Consider the following 13280-nt stretch of genomic DNA (forward strand, 5'->3'; position numbering starts at 1 on the left):
CACAGCACGACAGATTTTATCTGGCAAGTAATTGATCAACCTACTCTTCCACGTCGTGGGGGTAATATCAGAGCGTTATTAAACAAAAGTGAGTGTAAGTGGATGACCGTCTGTAACTCTGTGTATTCGGGACTTAACACAATTGATGAATGGAACAGTACCATCTTACTTTAGTTAGCTCACAAGTATACCAGTTGAACTTATAGTTTTGCTCTGCCTGTGCCCCGTATAAGCTGCTCTTTTATAATGAGAAATTGTCTCTTCATTTTTCTAATTCTTTGTTCTGCTTGTTTGTTTAAATTTGTCCTTGCTCACTCAACTGATATGTTACGCATCAGTATTACCAATGTTTTATGTCCTGTTACGCTTTCTTAACTCAAATTGAGTATCTGGCATTCTCTATTATGTTAACTAATGGTGATGTTAATGGCTATTCAGTTTTTACTAGGCTATTTTGGTCTTTATAGTGACTGACAGTATTCTCTCTACTTCATTTTTCTCCCCCGCCCCTTGCCCTCCTACTTTTTCCCTGATTTCCCCTTTCCTGCTCTCATGTTGTGTCGCATTTGTGCTCTTTGTATTTCATTGGATCATAACGTAATTTTTTTCTTTACTTATGTATGTACCCCCATAATGTACTACTGTGACACATTACCAAGTATAATGTATAATGTATCCTTTTCCGACAATTTGTGCAAGTTTTTCCATGTATTGCGTATTAATGGTATTTGAGCCCTTAATTGTAAATAAGGGACATTGATCTACAGGACATAATCTTTCCCTTTCCTTAACTGAAGTTCCTCGTTCTGGGTCCCTTTTCAGTGTCTCTGATTTCCCCTCTTGCTCACACCCCTTCACGTCACTACCCTTGCTCCTCCCACTTTCCCTTCACTTCCTGGGTTCTCTCCGGCTCGTCTCCCTCATTCTGTCGGACTCGGGCTGATTCATACTCTGGTTTCCTATTCATTAGGTAAGACAGTTTTTCTCCCTCAGATTTCCTCACCCCTCTATCCCTCCTAACTGTCCTGGCCGGTGCTCTCAAATCGCCATTTCGCTGTTTTCTATTTAGAAACTCTAAAGTATTGCGGATTCAATCACCTCTGGAAGACACTGCGTTTCCAGGTATATTTACATAATTTCTTTTTCCCCTTTTCATGATCCTTAATAGGTGTCTGTTGGGTCCTTAAACACTCGTCTTTCTGTCTCTTTCTAGTCAGGAGCTTCGAAGCTCTGCGTTTGAGTCGCACCCAGAGTACGCTTCAGGTCAGGTACATTGCAGGGATTTCTTCTCCCCTTCCCCTCACTCCGTGTATCCCCAGTTAATCACTCGTCTCCTTTCTTTAGAGGTCGACTTCGGCTTGGACTTCCCTTGGACGCACACTTTTTGGCGCCTATTCTCAGTGTCCATTTTCCCCAGGTAAATGCTCACTCGGTGCATTTCCCGGTCAGCCCATGGTAACATACACCATTAACGGGTTATTGTTGGCTCCGGCTTAATTTAATTATTTTATTTTATTTTGCCTCTGTTTCCAACCAGTTGTCACTCACCCATTAACCAGTCCTTCCCCCTTCCCCCTCCTCTCGTGCTCTCCTTCACTTGGCTCAATTGGTTCGGGCTATTCTTGATAAATTTTTTTAATTCCCTTTTTGGCTTTTAATCTCCCCCTTTTCCCTCTTTTCTTGTCCTTCTATACAGCACTGTCTGAAACTTTAACAATCCAGTCCTGATGACGATCCCAATTTGTGTGGATCGAAACGCCGTCGACTTGTCAGCTTAATTGATGGCAACATCCTGTTATATGGTTCTACGAAAAATGGATTATATTTAACTTCATTGTTTAAATAGATATTAGAACCGCCGATTGTATTATATTGTACATATTCACCTTCACTTCACTTTGCGCCGTCCCTGTGCTGACCTCACTTTGTCACTTGTGTCGCTGTCTTTATGTGTCACGTACACCTCCCAGCACCAAGTACAATTTCGGATTGTGTTTTGCCAATTGATCTTGCGTACAGTGCTGATATAACTGTAACTTTCTTTCCTTGAAGCTTGGTTCAAACACCCTTACCCCCGTCCTTTTGTATACATTGTATTTAATACATGATTGCTTTTTGCTAAAAAATTCATTCTTTGAGAGTCTTCCTTTTCTGCGCTTGCAATGTTATCGACATGCATGTATAATTGCCTTTGAATGAGACCGGTTGAGATCTCTGTTTGTTTTCTATCGATGTAATCTAACAGCAGGTTTTTACCAAAATAATAAGACTACACACAGCAGGATAAGGGGCTGATGAACCTTGGCACTTATGCAGATTGCTTTGCACATCGTAAAAATCGTCTCCTAGAAATTCATGAAACAGATCATATGAGACTCTGCAGTTAATTCGTGCCTCATGAAAACTGGTGCCTTATCGAGTTTTTACCGGTTTGCCAATTAATTATACGAGAGGAGAAAAAATTTTGGTCCAGAGGAAGGTGATTTAAACCCACCAAAATTCATCGATGCCTTGTTTGGTCATTAAATTTGTTATGTACGGAACGACATTCTGACACAAGAATTGATGGTTTGCACTATGTTGAGTTGATGTATTTTTACAAATTAATGCACTTAATGACAAATGTAATTGTCTTTTCTAAGTCCTTTCCAGCTGTGAAGATGATGAATTTTGTATGATCCTTGTTTTTAGCAACTGTTTATTCTAAGTATTTGTGACATAGCACTCTATTATTAAATTGTATTTTAGAAGTGTTTCGATAATCTGTCAATTTCGCACCTGGGACTTATGGTTGGATGTATGTGAGCATATGCGGCGTGTCTGTTAATTTATGTACCCAAAGGGAATTATAGCGGAACAAAAGGAGGTGGTGATGGACGGAGCATCAGAACCAATCAAACACTCACACCCAGTCAACAGATCTGGGGTTGATCCATCACCATTCTTTAGCCCACTCTGCCACCCCAGTTCAGACATGGCCATATGCAAATCAGTCTGACCCTGTGCCTCATGGGAACAGTCCAGCCCGAACTGCCAAGCCATGCCTTCCCTGGACCGGAAACAAGCTTCCTAGGACCGGTTTCTGGCATTTCAGCCATCTTCAGCCAGGCTTGCTTGAATCCAGTGGCAAAGTGAGCAAGGGACTCACGTCTGAGCATACCCTGCCAACTTATGGCGAACAACGCGGTACAAAAGGGGCTGGTGATGGACGGAGCATCAGAACCAATCAAACACTCACACCCAGTCAACAGATCTGGGGTTGATCCATCACCATTCTTTAGCCCACTCTGCCACCCCAGTTCAGACATGGCCATATGCAAATCGGTCTGACCCTGTGCCTCATGGGAACAGTCCAGCCCGAACTGCCAAGCCATGCCTTCCCTGGACCGGAAACAAGCTTCCTAGGACCGGTTTCTGGCATTTCAGCCATCTTCAGCCAGGCTTGCTTGAATCCAGTGGCAAAGTGAGCAAGGGACTCACGTCTGAGCATACCCTGCCAACTTATGGCGAACAACGCGGTACAAAAGGGGCAGGTGATGGACGGAGCATCAGAACCAATCAAACACTCACACCCAGTCAACAGATCTGGGGTTGATCCATCACCGTTCTTTAGCCCACTCTGCCACCCCAGTTCAGACATGGGCATATGCAAATCAGTCTGACCCTGTGCCTCATGGGAACAGTCCAGCCCAAACTGCCAAGCCATGCCTTCCCTGGACCAAAAACAAGCTTCCTAGGACCGATCTATGGCATTTCAGCCGTCTTCAGCCAGGCTTGCTTGAATCCAGTGGCAAAGTGAGCAAGGGACTCACGTCTGAGCATACCCTGCCAACTTATGGCGAACAACGCGGTACAAAAGGGGGTGGTGATGGACGGAGCATCAGAACCAATCAAACATTGACACCCAGTCAACAGATCTGGGGTTGATCCATCACCGTTCTTTAGCCCACTCTGCCACCCCAGTTCAGACATGACCATATGCAAATCAGTCTGACCCTGTGCCTCATGGGAACAGTCCAGCCCGAACTGCCAAGCCATGCCTTCCCTGGACCGGAAACAAGCTTCCTAGGACCGGTTTCAGGCATTTCAGCCCTCTTCAGCCAGGCTTGCTTGAATCCAGTGGCAAAGTGAGCAAGGGACTCACGTCTGAGCATACCCTGCCAACTTATGGCCAACAAAGCGGTACAAAAGGGGGTGGTGATGGACGGAGCATCAGAACCAATCAAACACTCACACCCAGTCAACAGATCTGGGATTTATCCATCACCATTCTTTAGCCCACTCTGCCACCCCAGTTCAGACATGGCCATATGCAAATCAGTCTGACCCTGTGCCTCATGGGAACAGTCCAGCCCGAACTGCCAAGCCATGCCTTCCCTGGACCGGAAACAAGCTTCCTAGGACCGGTTTCTGGCATTTCAGCCGTCTTCAGCCAGGATTGCTTGAATCCAGTGCCAAAGTGAGCAAGGGACTCACGTCTGAGCATACCCTGCCAACTTATGGCGAACAACGCGGTACACAAGGGGGTGGTGATGGACGGAGCATCAGAACCAATCAAACACTCACACCCAGTCAACAGATCTGGGGTTGATCCATCACCATTCTTTAGCCCACTCTGCCACCCCAGTTCAGACATGGCCATATGCAAATCAGTCTGACACTGTGCCTCATGGGAACAGTCCAGCCCAAACTGCCAAGCCATGCCTTCCCTGGACCGGAAACAAGCTTCCTAGGACCGGTCTCTGGCATTTAAGCCGTCTTCAGCCAGGCTTGCTTGAATCCAGTGGCAAAGTGAGCAAGGGACTCACGTCTGAGCATACCCTGCCAACTTATGGCAAACAAAGCGGTACAAAAGGGGGTGGTGATGGATGGAGCATCAGAACCAATCAAACACTCACACCCAGTCAACAGATCTGAGGGTTGATCCATCACCGTTCTTTAGCCCACTCTGCCACCCCAGTACAGACATGGCCATATGCAAATCAGTCTGACCCTGTGCCTCATGGGAACAGTCCAGACCGAACTGCCAAGCCATGCCTTCCCTGGACAGCAAACAAGCTTCCTAGGAACGGTTTCTGGCATTTCAGCCGTCTTCAGCCAGGCTTGCTTGAATACAGTGAGCAAGGGACTCACGTCTGAGCATACCCTGCCAACTTATGGCGAACAAAGCGGCACAAAAGGGGGTGGTGATGGACGGAGCATCAGAACCAATCAAACACTCACACCCAGTCAACAGATCTGGGGTTGATCCATCACCGTTCTTTAGCCCACTCTGCCAACCCAGTTCAGACATGGCCGTATACAAATCAGTCTGACCCTGTGCCTCATGGGAACAGTCCAGCCGGAACTGCCAAGCTATGCCTTCCCTGGACCGGAAACAAGCTTCCTAGGACCGGTTTCTGGCATTTCAGCCGTCTTCAGCCAGGCTTGCTTGAATCCAGTGGCAAAGTGAGCAAGGGACTCACGTCTGAGCATACCCTGCCAACTTATGGCGAACAAAGTGGTACAAAAGGGGGTGGTGATGGATGGAGCATCAGAACCAATCAAACACTCACACCCAGTCAACAGATCTGGGGTTTATCCATCACCGTTCTTTAGCCCACTCTGCCACCCCAGTTCAGACATGGCCATATGCAAATCAGTCTGTCCCTGTGCCTCATGGGAACAGTCCAGCCCGAACTGCCAAGCCATGCCTTCCCTGGACTGGAAACAAGCTTCCTAGGACCGGTTTCTGGCATTTCAGCCGTCTTCAGCCAGGGTTGCTTAAATCCAGTGGCAAAGTGAGCAAGGGACTCACGTCTGAGCATACCCTGCCAACTTATGGCCAACAAAGCGGTACAAAAGGGGGTGGTGATGGACGGAGCATCAGAACCAATCAAACACTCACACCCAGTCAACAGATCTGGGGTTTATCCATCACCGTTCTTTAGCCCACTCTGCCACCCCAGTTCAGACATGGCCATATGCAAATCAGTCTGACCCTGTGCCTCATGGGAACAGTCCAGCCCGAACTGCCAAGCCATGCCTTCCCTGGACCTTAAACAAGCTTCCTAGGACCGGTTTCTGGCATTTCAGCCGTCTTCAGCCAGGCTTGCTTGAATCCAGTGGCAAAGTGAGCAAGGGACTCACGTCTGAGCATACCCTGCCAACTTATGGCGAACAACGCGGTACAAAAGGGGGTGGTGATGGACGGAGCATCAGAACCAATCAAACACTCACACCCAGTCAACAGATCTGGGGTTGATCCATCACCGTTCTTTAGCCCACTCTGCCACCCCAGTTCAGACATGGCCATATGCAAATCAGTCTGACCCTGTGCCTCATGGGAACAGTCCAGCCCAAATTGCCAAGCCATGCTTTCCCTGGACCGGAAACAAGCTTCCTAGGACCGGTCTCTGGCATTTCAGCCAGGCTTGCTTGAATCCAGTGGCAAAGTGAGCAAGGGACTCAAGTCTGAGCATACCCTGCCAACTTATGGCGAACAACGCGGTATAAAAGGGGGTGGTGATGGACGGAGCATCAGAACCAATCAAACATTGACACCCAGTCAACAGATCTAGGGTTGATCCATCACCGTTCTTTAGCCCACTCTGCCACCCCAGTTCAGACATGACCATATGCAAATCAGTCTGACCCTGTGCCTCATAGGAACAGTCCAGCCAGAACTGCCAAGCCATGCCTTCCCTGGACCGGAAACAAGCTTCCTAGGACCGGTTTCAGGCATTTCAGCCATCTTCAGCCAGGCTTGCTTGAATCCAGTGGCAAAGTGAGCAAGGGACTCACGTCTGAGCATACCCTTGCCAACTTATGGCCAACAAAGCGGTACAAAAGGGGGTGGTGATGGACGGAGCATCAGAACCAATCAAACACTCACACCCAGTCAACAGATCTGGGGTTTATCCATCACCGTTCTTTAGCCCACTCTGCCACGCCACCCCAGTTCAGACATGGCCATATGCAAATCAGTCTGACCCTGTGCCTCATGGGAACAGTCCAGCCCGAACTGCCAAGCCATGCCTTCCCTGGACAGGAAACAAGCTTCTTAGGACCGGTTTCTGGCATTTCAGCCGTCTTCAGCCAGGCTTGCTTGAATCCAGTGGCAAAGTGAGCAAGGGACTCACGTCTGAGCATACCCTGCCAACTTATGGCGAACAACGCGGTACAAAAGGGGGTGGTGATGGACGGAGCATCAGAACCAATCAAACACTCACACCCAGTCAACAGATCTGGGGTTGATCCATCACCGTTCTTTAGCCCACTCTGCCACCCCAGTTCAGACATGGCCATATGCAAATCAGTCTGACCCTGTACCTCATGGGAACAGTCCAGCCCAAACTGCCAAGCCATGCCTTCCCTGGACCGGAAACAAGCTTCCTAGGACCGGTCTCTGGCATTTCAGCCGTCTTCAGCCACGCTTGCTTGAATTCAGTGGCAAAGTGAGCAAGGGACTCACGTCTGAGCATACCCTGCCAACTTATGGCGAACAACGCGGTACAAAAAGGGGTGGTGATGGACGGAGCATCAGAACCAATCAAACATTGACACCCAGTCAACAGATATGGGGTTGACCCATCACCGTTCTTTAGCCCACTCTGCCACCCCAGTTCAGACATGGCCATATGCAAATCAGTCTGACGCTGTGCCTCATGGGAACAGTCCAGCCCGAACTGCCAAGCCATGCCTTCCCTGGACCAGAAACAAGCTTCCTAGGACCGGTTTCTGGCATTTCAGCCGTCTTTAGCCAGGCTTGCTTGAATCCAGTGGCTAAGTGAGCAAGGGACTCACGTTTGAGCATACCCTGCCAACTTATGGCGAACAAAGCGTTACAAAAGGGGGTGGTGATGGATGGAGCATCAGAACCAATCAAACACTCACACCCAGTCAACAGATCAGGGGTTGATCCATTACCGTTCTTTAGCCCTCTCTGCCACCCCAGTTCAGACATGGCCATATGCAAATCAGTCTGACCCTGTGCCTCATGGGAACAGTCCAGCTCGAACTGCCAAGCCATGTCTTCCCTGGACCGGAAACAAGCTTCCTAGGACCGGTTTCTGGCATTTCAGCCGTCTTCAGCCAGGCTTGCTTGAATCCAGTGCCAAAGTGAGCAAGGGACTCACGTCTGAGCATACCCTGCCAACTTATGGCGAACAACGCGGTACAAAAGGGGGTGGTGATGGACGGAGCATCAGAACCAATCAAACACTCACACCCAGTCAACAGATCTGGGGTTGATCCATCACCGTTCTTTAGCTCACTCTGCCACCCCAGTTCAGACATGGCCATATGCAAATCAGTCTGACCCTGTGCCTCATGGGAACAGTCCAGCCAGAACTGCCAAGCCATGCCTTCCCTGGACCGGAAACAAGCTTCCTAGGACCAGTCTCTGGCACTTCAGCCAGGCTTGCTTGAATCCAGTGGCAAAGTGAGCCAGGGATTCACGTCTGAGCATACCCTGCCAACTTATGGCGAACAAAGCGGTACAAAAGGGGGTGGTGATGGACGGAGCATCAGAACCAATCAAACACTCACACCCAGTCAACAGATCTGAGGGTTGATCCATCACCGTTCTTTAGCCTACTCTGCCACCCCAGTTCAGACATGGCCATATGCAAATCAGTCTGACCCTGTGCCTCATGGGAACAGTCCAGCCCCAACTGCCAAGCCATGCCTTCCCTGGACCGGAAACAGGCTTCCTAGGACCGGTTTCTGGCATTTCAGCCGTCTTCAGCCAGGCTTGCTTGAATCCAGTGGCAAAGTAAGCAAGGGACTCACGTCTGAGCATACCCTGCCAACTTATGGCCAACAAAGCGGTACAAAAGGGGGTGGTGAAGGACGGAGCATCAGAACCAATCAAACACTCACACCCAGTCAACAGATCTGGGGTTTATCCATCACCGTTCTTTAGCCCACTCTGCCACCCCAGTTCAGACATGGCCATATGCAAATCAGTCTGACCCTGTGCCTCATGGGAACAGTCCAGCCCGAACTGCCAAGCCATGCCTTCCCTGGACCGGAAACAAGCTTCCTAGGACCGGTTTCTGGCATTTCAGCCATCTTCAGCCAGGCTTGCTTGAATCCAGTGGCAAAGTGAGCAAGGGACTCACGTCTGAGCATCCCCTGCCAACTTATGGCGAACAACGCGGTACAAAAGGGGGTGGTGATGGACAGAGCATCAGAACCAATCAAACACTCACACCCAGTCAACAGATCTGGGGTTGATCCATCACCGTTCTTTAGCCCACTCTGCCACCCCAGTTCAGACATGGCCATATGCAAATCAGTCTGACCCTGTGCCTCATGGGAACAGTCCAGCCCGAACTGCCAAGACATGCCTTCCCTGGACCAGAAACAAGCTTCCTAGGACCGGTTTTTGGCATTTCAGCCAGGCTTTCTTGAATCCAGTGGCAAAGTGAGCAAGGGACTCACGTCTGAGCATACCCTGCCAACTTATGGCGAACAACGCAGTACAAAAGGGGGTGGTGATGGACGGAGCATCAGAACCAATCAAACACTCACAGCCAGTCAACAGATCTGGGGTTGATCCATCACCGTTCTTTAGCCCACTCTGCCACCCCAGTCCAGACATGACCATATGCAAATCAGTCTGACCCTGTGCCTCATTGGAACAGTCCAGCCCGAACTGCCAAGCCATGCCTTCCCTGGACCGGAAACAAGCTTCCTAGGACCGGTTTCAGGCATTTCAGCCATCTTCAGCCAGGCTTGCTTGAATCCAGTGGCAAAGTGAGCAAGGGACTCACGTCTGAGCATACCCTTGCCAACTTATGGCCAACAAAGCGGTACAAAAGGGGGTGGTGATGGACGGAGCATCAGAACCAATCAAACACTCACACCCAGTCAACAAATCTGGGGTTTATCCATCACCGTTCTTTAGCCCACTCTACCACCCCAGTTCAGACATGGCCATATGCAAATCAGTCTGACCCTGTGCCTCATGGGAACAGTCCAGCCCGAACTGCCAAGACATGCCTTCCCTGGACCAGAAACAAGCTTCCTAGGACCGGTTTTTGGCATTTCAGCCATCTTCAGCCAGGCTTGCTTGAATCCAGTGGCAAAGTGAGCAAGGGACTCACGTCTGAGCATACCCTGCCAACTTATGGCGAACAACGCGGTACAAAAGGGGGTGGTGATGGACGGAGCATCAGAACCAATCAAACACTCACACTCAGTCAACAGATCTGGGGTTTATCCATCACCGTTCTTTAGCCCACTCTGCCACCCCAGTTCAGACATGGCCATATGCAAATCAGTCTGACCCTGTGCTTCATGGGAACAGTCAAGCCAGAACTGCCAAGCCATGCCTTCCCTGGACCGGAAACAAGCTTCCTAGGACCAGTCTCTGGCACTTCAGCCAGGCTTGCTTGAATCCAGTGGCAAAGTGAGCAAGGGACTCACGTCTGAGCATACCCTGCCAACTTATGGCGAACAAAGCGGTACAAAAGGGGGTGGCGATGGACGGAGCATCAGAACCAATCAAACACTCACACCCAGTCAACAGATCTGAGGGTTGATCCATCACCGTTCTTTAGCCTACTCTGCCACCCCAGTTCAGACATGGCCATATGCAAATCAGTCTGACCCTGTGCCTCATAGGAGCAGTCCAGCCCCAACTGCCAAGCCATGCCTTCCCTGGACCGGAAACAAGCTTCCTAGGACCGGTTTCTGGAATTTCAGCCGTCTTCAGCCAGGCTTGCTTGAATCCAGTGGCAAAGTAAGCAAGGGACTCACGTCTGAGCATACCCTGCCAACTTATGGCCAACAAAGCGGTACAAAAGGGGGTGGTGATGGACGGAGCATCAGAACCAATCAAACACTCACACCCAGTCAACAGATCTGGGGTTTATCCATCACCGTTCTTTAGCCCACTCTGCCACCCCAGTTCAGACATGGCCATATGCAAATCAGTCTGACCCTGTGCCTCATGGGAACAATCCAGCCCGAACTGCCAAGCCATGCCTTCCCTGGACCGGAAACAAGCTTCCTAGGACCGGTTTCTGGCATTTCAGCCATCTTCAGCCAGGCTTGCTTGAATCCAGTGGCAAAGTGAGCAAGGGACTCACGTCTGAGCATACCCTGCCAACTTATGGCGAACAACGCGGTACAAAAGGGGGTGGTGATGGACGGAGCATCAGAACCAATCAAACACTCACACTCAGTCAACAGATCTGGGGTTGATCCATCACCGTTCTTTAGCCCACTCTGCCATCCCAGTTCAGACATGGCCATATGCAAATCAGTCTGACCCTGTGCCTCATGGGAACAGTCCAGCCCAAACTGCCAAGCCATGCCTTCCCTGGACTGGAAACAAGCTTCCTAGGACCGGTCTCTGGCATTTCAGCCAGGCTTGCTTGAATCCAGTGGCAAAGTGAGCAAGGGACTCACGTCTGAGCATACCCTGCCAACTTATGGGGAACAACGCGGTACAAAAGGGGGTGGTGATGGACGGAGCATCAGAACCAATCAAACATTGACACCCAGTCAACAGATCTGGAGTTGATCCATCACCATTCTTTAGCCCACTCTGCCACCCCAGTCCAGACATGACCATATGCAAATCAGTCTGACCCTGTGCCTCATGGGAACAGTCCAGCCCGAACTGCCAAGCCATGCCTTCCCTGGACCGGAAACAAGCTTCCTAGGACCGGTTCAGGCATTTCAGCCATCTTCAGCCAGGCTTGCTTGAATCCAGTGGCAAAGTGAGCAAGGGACTCACGTCTGAGCATACCCTTGCCAACTTATGGCCAACAAAGCGGTACAAAAGGGGGTGGTGATGGACGGAGCATCAGAACCAATCAAACACTCACACCCAGTCAACAAATCTGGGGTTTATCCATCACCGTTCTTTAGCCCACTCTGCCACCCCAGTTCAGACATGGCCATATGCAAATCAGTCTGACCCTGTGCCTCATGGGAACAGTCCAGCCCGAACTGCCAAGACATGCCTTCCCTGGACCAGAAACAAGCTTCCTAAGACCGGTTTCTGGCATTTCAGCCGTCTTCAGCCAGGCTTGCTTGAATCCAGTGGCAAAGTGAGCAAGGGACTCACGTCTGAGCATACCCTGCCAACTTATGGCGAACAACGCGGTACAAAAGGGGGTGGTGATGGATGGAGCATCAGAACCAATCAAACACTCACACTCAGTCAACAGATCTGGGGTTGATCCATCACCATTCTTTAGCCCACTCTGCCACTCCAGTTCAGACATGGCCATATGCAAATCAGTCTGACCCTGTACCTCATGGGAACAGTCCAGCCCAAACTGCCAAGCTATGCCTTCCCTGGACCGGAAACTAGCTTCCTAGGACCGGTCTCTGGCATTTCAGCCGTCTTCAGCCAGGCTTGCTTGAATCCAGTGGCAAAGTGAGCAAGGGACTCACGTCTGAGCATACCCTGCCAACTTATGGCGAACAACGCGGTACAAAAAGGGGTGGTGATGGACGGAGCATCAGAACCAATCAAACATTGACACCCAGTCAACAGATCTGGGGTTGATCCATCACCGTTCTTTAGCCCACTCTGCCACCCCAGTTCAGATATGGCCATATGCAAATCAGTCTGACCCTGTGCCTCATGGGAACAGTCCAGCCCGAACTGCCAAGCCATGCCTTCCCTGGACCGGAAACAAGCTTCCTAGGACCGGTTTCTGGCATTTCAGCCGTCTTCAGCCAGGCTTGTTTGAATCCAGTGGCTAAGTGAGCAAGGGACTCACGTTTGAGCATACCCTGCCAACTTATGGCGAACAAAGCGTTACAAAAGGGGGTGGTGATGGATGGAGCATCAGAACCAATCAAACACTCACACCCAGTCAACAGATCAGGGGTTGATCCATTACCGTTCTTTAGCCCACTCTGCCACCCCAGTTCAGACATGGCCATATACAAATCAGTCTGACCCTGTGCCTCATGGGAACAGTCCAGCCCCAACTGCCAAGCCATGCCTTTCCTGGACCGGAAACAAGCTTCCTAGGACCGGTTTCTGGCATTTCAGCCGTCTTCAGCCAGGCTTGCTTGAATCCAGTGGCAAAGTGAGGAAGGGACTCACGTCTGAGCATACCCTGCCAACTTATGGCGAACAAAGCGGTACAAAAGGGGGTGGTGATGGACGGAGCATCAGAACCAATCAAACTCACACCCAGTCAACAGATCTGGGGTTGATCCATCACAGTTCTTTAGCTCACTCTGCCACCCCAGTTCAGACATGGCCATATGCAAATCAGTCTGACCCTGTGCCTCATGGGAACAGTCCAGCCCAAACTGCCAAG

At 50.2% G+C, this 13280-nt stretch overlaps 1 long non-coding RNA gene across 1 annotated transcript in view; it reads left to right on the plus strand.

Annotated features, from left to right (window-relative positions):
* Window positions 1-857: 857 nt before the first annotated feature.
* The window catches only part of LOC146870701 (uncharacterized), a 70133-nt gene continuing 57710 nt past the window's right edge, over window positions 858-13280 (plus strand). Inside the window, exons 1-2 of the long non-coding RNA XR_014959435.1 lie at window positions 858-970; window positions 1070-1122. This is a non-coding gene — a long non-coding RNA (uncharacterized LOC146870701). The remainder of the gene's footprint in view (window positions 971-1069; window positions 1123-13280) is intronic.

The sequence above is a fragment of the Triturus cristatus genome, chromosome 1_1 (genome assembly GCF_964204655.1).
Source record: "Triturus cristatus chromosome 1_1, aTriCri1.1, whole genome shotgun sequence".
In the NCBI taxonomy this organism is placed as follows: domain Eukaryota; kingdom Metazoa; phylum Chordata; class Amphibia; order Caudata; family Salamandridae; genus Triturus; species Triturus cristatus.